Genomic DNA, 7,507 nt, shown 5'->3' on the forward strand with positions numbered 1-7,507 from the left:
TTATGTTATATTAGTTCATTTCTGCAAGACTGGCCGACATCTTAATTGACGAGAGAGTTGGCTAATGAGGCTCTCATATTTCGATGACTTAGAGGTGTTGATGTGTTGTAGCTTTGGTGTTGATTTTGTTCGGAGCTTGATGCTATAAAATGTTTTCTGTGGCAGATATATAAGGAAGCTGAGGAGTTTGATTATTAGAATGGAGCAAAGGTGGTTGTTGTTTATGGTGGAGCGCCAATGGGTCAGTAGGTTTGTGTCTCTGCAGGCTCACGGGCCATTCTGTTTTCTATGACCACTTCTATGATTCGGGTGTTTCCATTCATGATCAGATTGTGAAACTGGTACAGCAGTACACCTAGCTAGTTCCTTTATTAACTTGTGTCTAGTTGAAATTTTTCATTCATTAAGCATTTGAACTAATGTTCATGATTAGGCTTGTGTACACGAGACGATGATGGATTATTTTCAGAATGATTTTGGATGTGGATTTTATGGTTTCAGGAATAGCCAATTTTAATTTCCAGAATGCATGCATACCAATTGTACAGGGGACTACTAAAATGTGTCATCACAAACTGCAAGCTACAACAGAAGCACACCAAAATGTGTGGTTGCAGCTGCACAGACACAACACAAAAACCAATAATAAGTCTATTGTCTGTTTGACAATGGGACAACAGAAAATTGTAGTCTGAAAGCCAAAACAACAACATAAGTTAGTTCAAAGTACTGGCTAAAGTGTATGACAACAACAAATAAGTGTGATTGGACGTGATTACAGATAATATAAAACACGTACTATTAGTGGTCCTTGTTATATTCAGACCACAAAAATTTGTCGTCTAAACAATCTCAAACGACAGTAAATTGTCGTCGTAATGAGATTGACATAACAGAAATCTATTGTCTAAACCATTTCCCAACATCACATATGTATAATTGCAAAATCTTTCACACAACACTTAAATGTCATACAAATCAACCATAGAAGGACACTTAGTTGTCCTCTGATACAATTTACGACCACATATAATTGTCGTGTAAAGTAAATTAACACAACCTTTAAGTGTTGTTGTATGAGAGAAGACACTACATATGAGTCTTCATATTTCTTATTTAAGGGCATTCAGACCACACAAATAAGTCTTGCAATATGCTTCACAGAATAGTATTTCAAAAAATATGTCATTGTTTTGTTTATCAAACAATACAAAACCGTTGTTTGAATGCTTTTAAAGAAACAGATCACAATGTTCCCAAAATGCAAAACTCATCAGACGACACATTTTTTATGTCGTCTGAAAATTCGGACGACAGAACTCTTCTGTCGTTCGATACGCCCAAGACACGACATCGTACTAGACGACACATTTTGGTTCGTTCAGACGACAGAACTGTTCTGTCGTCTGAAGGCCTTTTTGACATAGTGGCAGGACATCTGACTGATGATTTTTTTTCTTCCTTAAATTCTTTCATCATATAAGAAATTAGTAGAATCCAAACCACTTTCAGAAAAAAGAAGAAAGAAATTAGTCGTAGATACTGCAACTATATTATTAATTACCTCAAGATGCCATGAGATAAAGTATTCAGAATTTAAGATCAATGCCTCTTTAGCAGCAGTCATTCTATGTAGTGCATGCAAGAGCAGCAGTGAAAAGGATACCAAACTGAGGATATATATTTAGAAATTAGAACAATAAATACATGAAGTAATGGTATGGTGATGCATGTTAGGTAGTGTAGATCCTAGAAGGAGCCTAGAGAGGGGGGGGGGGGGTGATTGAATAGGCTCACAACCAGTTTTTTCGTTCAAAAACTTTCTCAAGGATTGCAACAGGGTGATCAATCCTGAGAACTGATATTGAACAGAAAGTATTGTAAGTTCAACAAACCAACTAAAGCAATAAAGAACACATGTTTTGTTGACGCAGTAAAACCCTATCAAGGGAAAACATCTGCGTGGTCTTTACTCTGGGATTGCACTGATGCGGCAATCCTTCTAGACTAACTCACTAGACTGTTGTAATCACTCCTTGCTAATTGCTTACACAAGTGAACAACTCAGAAATCTCAATTATGACACAAGCTATGAACGCAGCAAGTTCGACTTGGAGATTTCACCTTTGAAGCTTACAATTCCCAACTGAACTCATGGGATGCAGGAGATGAATATGCATGAATGGTTTTGTGTTTTTCAAATTGTTTTCAACATGGAACAAGACATTTTGAAAAACAGAAAACCAAAGAGATAAACTCTTGATAAACAAAGGGACTGAAACACAAAAGTATTTTCAATCACCGAATAGGAACAGAGAACTCATATATATAGAGGAGGAAGAGGAAGGACAGTTCACTCAAAGAACCCTTAATCTCAATTGGAGTAGGTAAACCCATACCCATATATAATTTCAGATTGCCCATGTAAACCCATGCTCCTAATTAATTTCAATTGGGAACACTATACCACAAAGTTAAACAGACGACAGTTCATTAACTGTCGTCTGAATGAAAAAGCTGCTGTTGTCTAGTAGCCTATCGTCTGATTGACCTCATTCAGACGACAGTTAAAAACCATTGTCTGTTCAAAATTCACACAACATATATAGCTAAGTATGTGTCGTCTGAATATTTCCAAATTAAAATAATTAGGTTTAACTGTTGTCTGTTACAAACTCACACGACAGTTGGTTTATTAACTGTTGAGAAAAGCTATATTACCTCAACAGTTTTAGGAAAACTGTGTTGTGTGTGATGAATCTCAGACAACAGCAACACAACTACATGACGTCTGAAATGAATTTCACACCACACAGTTATAATGACACTGTTGTCTGAAATGAATCTCCAACAACAGTCATTGTTGTTTTAGTTGTGTCTTATGGAGATCACACAACATCAATTTATTATTTCTGTTGTCTGAAATGAATCTTAGTCAACATATTATTGTTATATCTGTTGTCTGATTTCAATGTCAGACGACAGTAACTTTATTATACATGTTACCGGAATGGAGATCACACAACATCAATTTGTTATTTCTGTTGTCTGAAATGAATCTTAGTGAACATATTATTGTTATATCTGTTGTCTGATTTCAATATCAGACGACAGTAACTTTATTATACATGTTACCGGAATGGAGATCACACGACATCAATTTGTTATTTCTGTTGTCTGAAATAAGTTCAGACAACATGTATTATTTGCTGTTTTTAGATGTGTTGTATGAGTGGATCTCAGACAATGGTTTTATGAACCCTTCAGTTGTGTGATACCTTTGGAAACTACAGTTATTTGACCTATATATGTTGTCTGAATTAACTTTGCACAATTGTTGCAAATATGAACATTCATATCTTGAACAAATCCAAAATATAACATTGTCATATATCAATGCCATCTGTTCTTACATTGCCAATCCTAAACATTTCCAAAAGTACATATCCATATCCAGATATGATCAAATCCAGCAATCCTAACCAAAAGTAACCTCAATCTAGCAAGTAATATTGTCTATCTTGTACAATCAAGGAGGTTACCAAAATAAGTCACCAACTACTAGATACGATAGTACTATTTACGCACAGCAACTAAGCCAGCAGTGTGGTCAAGGCAAGCTTTCTCCGTATGCCTTTATTATTATCTCCGCATACCAACCTTCTTGATCCTAATTTTTAAGCAAAGCCCACCTTGATACCCAATCTTGATGAAGACACAATGCAAAGTGCCTTTCAGTATTTGCATGGCCTGCAATAAAAACGTTGTGCTCTCAAATCAAAAAACTCATACGGAATAGTTCAAATAGAAATCTTCTAACATTCCAAGCAATACGAAGCAGCGACAAAAATAAAACCCCGATATTACCCAAGCCACTACTTGAAATTATTTAAACTGACAGAATAGATCATTAGTCAATAGGTAAGATAACCACAGCAGTAAAAATGCTAAATGCTGCATCACACTTCTAACTAAATAGACTCAAGAACCAAATATCAAACTTAAGACTACTAACATTGAGTCTACGATTCAACTTTCATTCAAACCAGAAGCTCAAAGATAAGCGATAAATATCCATAAAATCAAATGGTATCGAATCAAATTGTGTTAAGATCTAAATATGATGGCAGTGACATTCAAGCTTACCCAGAAAAGCAAAACTGTGTTATCTGTTAAAAGCACTATATTGCTTGTGAAAGCATTTGGTGTGTGCCCTTTTTAAAATTAGCTGGAGCATGGATTTGCTGCCTACAAAAACCACATTCAATCCAATTTAAATCAGAGAACACATTCAATCCAGCAGACATTCAATCCAGCACACTTTGCAACAATTCAATCAACGAGTTAAAATCTAAAATGTGAAGTCATATACTGAGAATCAATAAAATTCACAGCAGTTCATAAAAACTATACACTCCAAAAGCAGTGGCATTGAGTAAAAAATTCTTCATCTGAAAGTGTTAAATTCACTTGACAAAACCACATACTCAGTACTAAGTAAACTTCCAGAATTCCCATCAAGAAGCTCACCATAACATACACATCCCGCCCCTGGCACCAAAAACAGTCAAAGAACTTAGTTTGAATGGCTTTGGTCAATTTAATGTTATTTCAAAAATGCAGATGCACATAAATTGAGAAGTAAATACCTTCTTTTCCTTTTGTGCAACTCCAACTACTCCAACCAAAGACTTTGCACTCGTCAGGTGAATGCTCATAACATTGCAAACAAACAAGCACCAAGGGAAACTCTTTTTGAGATAGATACTATATAAATAAGTAGAAGAAAATGTGCATGCAAACTAATCTTACTTTACAGTGGCCTCCACAACCCAATCACCAATACAATTAAAATTAGTCCCCTTGGAAAGTACATCAACCTGTCATTAGAAAGTCCAATTAGAAAGCTGCATGTGCATTAGCTTAGTAATTGTGCCCGAAAGTTCCTGCAATCACTATAGAACATTAGTAAGAAAGTAACAATCAGTCCACAAAGAACACCTATATAACAAACCCATTTGTAGAATCGATCACAATACAGATACAACAGTCTAATTCCAATAAAATATGACAACTCAAAGCAAATGCTGCATATGAAGCAAAATGTTTGTCTTATTAAGTTAAACATAAAGAGTGAGGTATGCATCAATAGCTGGACTCTGTATCACTTTGACTCTATAAACTCAGAGGTAAATGTATTAAAATACTCCTACTTACATATCTAACCGTAATATTCAAAGCAATAAGCTGTTAAATAGACCAGAAGAAATAAGTAAGAGAATCAACAACACATCAGCCCATTTCAGATAAACGTTGTTGTTGCAATTTTTGATTCCCATGTACGGGGTCAAAGAGCGAATACAGTTGCTGCAAAGAAAACATATGTCAAACAAAACTCATCATAATCAGCTCAAACATACAAATTATAACATGAGAAAATGACTAGGCATAATATTAGCATACCATCAAATCCTCGAATTGTAGAAGATACCAAGCCTGAATCGTGTACTCAATTCTCTTGCAGAGCTTTAAAATTCCTTCCTGGTTAGAACTATGTTCTGCAGAATTTCGAAAAAAAAAAAAAAAAAAGCCAGGTTTCAGTGAAGTACATTAATGCAAAACTAAGCAAACATAACTCATCGCAATCAAACGACAAAATCATTTTCCTTTTCTGATCATATCCTTTCTATCATCTTTAGTGTCCAAATTTAACTCTGGAGCGAGCAAAGCCACAGGCTAATTGCCTAATTCCTAACAAATTGGAACTCGAAAGTAACATAACTAAACCCTTGGCCAACCACCAAATCAATTATAGAAAAGCTAATTAAAGTGAACCACCCTTGGCAAACCACACCAAAAGTGTGAAAAAAGGCACGAAAGGAATGGACCATCACAAAAAGGGAACAAACTTAAAACAGTAGGGTTACTAAAATCGTAAGGCCAGGTGCATTATTATGGTCAATTCTGCAGTAATCAGTCTATAAAGCAAAGGATCATTCCCATCACAAACTCTACCAGTAATCAGTCTAGTGCATTATTATGGTCAATTCTACAATTGTTAAGGTCAGTATATTAATAGATGTCAAACATGATATAATATAGATACTACTCACATTCTTTGGAGCAGAAGAGAGGTAAGAGATGCTTAGTTCCCCTAGAAAAAGCTCCTTATCCTCAACCACAACTGTTCTTGTAGTAGCTACCAACACAACCTCAGCAATAGAAGCTATAGCTCCTCCATGGAATCCACCAAAAAAGTTCTGCAGATTCATCAAACAAACGTCATTCCCTTGCTTATGTTGCTAAGCCAATACATAGAAACAAATCAAATTGAACCCAGAGTTCCCTACCCTTTTCTTTTTTCACGAATGAACGACTTTGATACCAAGATTCAGGTTCAAAATGGGTGAAATTGCAATAAAAAAAGTCAAACCTTTAGCCTAGTCTAACAAAGTATCCTACTTTGCCTCAGATTAAGTAATACCCAGGTTAGAAATCGACTAAAAGGAACTGAATCTAAGCAATTTTGAAAAAGGGTCCTAATCTTTGCTTCCAATTTTCCCCTGTAGAGAACCCAGTTCATAACCTTTTTTTTCTTTTTACCAAACAAACACAAACCAATGAAAAATCTTACAAATTTAAACAAAAACAGAGAGAAGAAGCATGGAAAACTTTACAATAAAAGAAGGTTTAACGGAGAAGGGGGCAGATGACACAGCCTTGTTGAATGTTGAGGGGCTTAAGGATGCCACGAACGTGGTAGGAGTAGAAGTCTTTGGTGTCGCAGTGATCTGGAATAGAGCTGGTTGCAGATGATGAAGAATAAGCTCCGGTCACCGAGCTCGCCGACGGCGTCTTCAATCGTCCTCTAGCAAACGATTGTGAGCTCCGATCCAAGTACACGCAGAGGGTGAGTGAGAGCTGAGCCTTAACTCATCGAATGAGGGCTGAGAGCGAGAGGTTTGTGCTGGAATGGAATTAAGGGGAGAGCCTGAGAGCGAAGAAGGTTTGTGCGGGAATGGAATTAGGGCTCAGAGCGAGGGAGTTCTGTGCGGCGGGAATATTGGAAAGAGCTAGGTTTGTGTGGGACTGACCTAAAAAAAACAGCCAAGGCATCTGAGTGTGTGTTTTGGTTTCGGACAATTTAAAATAAATGTAATTTTTTTTTTTTTTGGGCCTTGTCAGACAACAGATGTTGTTGTTGCTGTTGTCCGGAATTTGGCAATTTCATTAAAAAGATGGAATCTGACCATGTGTTGGCTAAGAAGAGAACAAACAACTGGTTTAACAAATCTGTCGTCTGACTAACTCAGACGACAGAAAAAACGCATGTGTCGTCTGATGAATGTCGTGTGATTAACTTATTCTTGTAGTGGAATACCAATTCAAGAAGCCAAAACACTCAAGCTCCATAATCAAAACTGACATAGGAATGAAACCCATGAAAAACCATTGACTTTGAGAAAGAGATGCCATGCATGAGCTTACTTGAGCCATGGGAAGAGGG

At 36.4% G+C, this 7,507-nt stretch overlaps 1 long non-coding RNA gene across 1 annotated transcript; it reads right to left on the reverse strand.

Moving 5' to 3' along the window:
* Window positions 1–3,360: 3,360 nt before the first annotated feature.
* LOC133745884 (uncharacterized) lies at window positions 3,361–7,067 on the reverse strand. The gene is made up of 7 exons (XR_009863860.1): window positions 6,678–7,067; window positions 6,114–6,260; window positions 5,464–5,558; window positions 4,650–5,367; window positions 4,488–4,551; window positions 4,147–4,248; window positions 3,361–3,750 (listed from the first exon to the last, which is right to left on the reverse strand). It is a non-coding gene; the product is annotated as an uncharacterized LOC133745884 (long non-coding RNA).
* Window positions 7,068–7,507: the final 440 nt, after the last annotated feature.

Source organism: Rosa rugosa, chromosome 4 (assembly GCF_958449725.1).
Source record: "Rosa rugosa chromosome 4, drRosRugo1.1, whole genome shotgun sequence".
Classification (NCBI taxonomy): Eukaryota; Viridiplantae; Streptophyta; class Magnoliopsida; order Rosales; family Rosaceae; genus Rosa; species Rosa rugosa.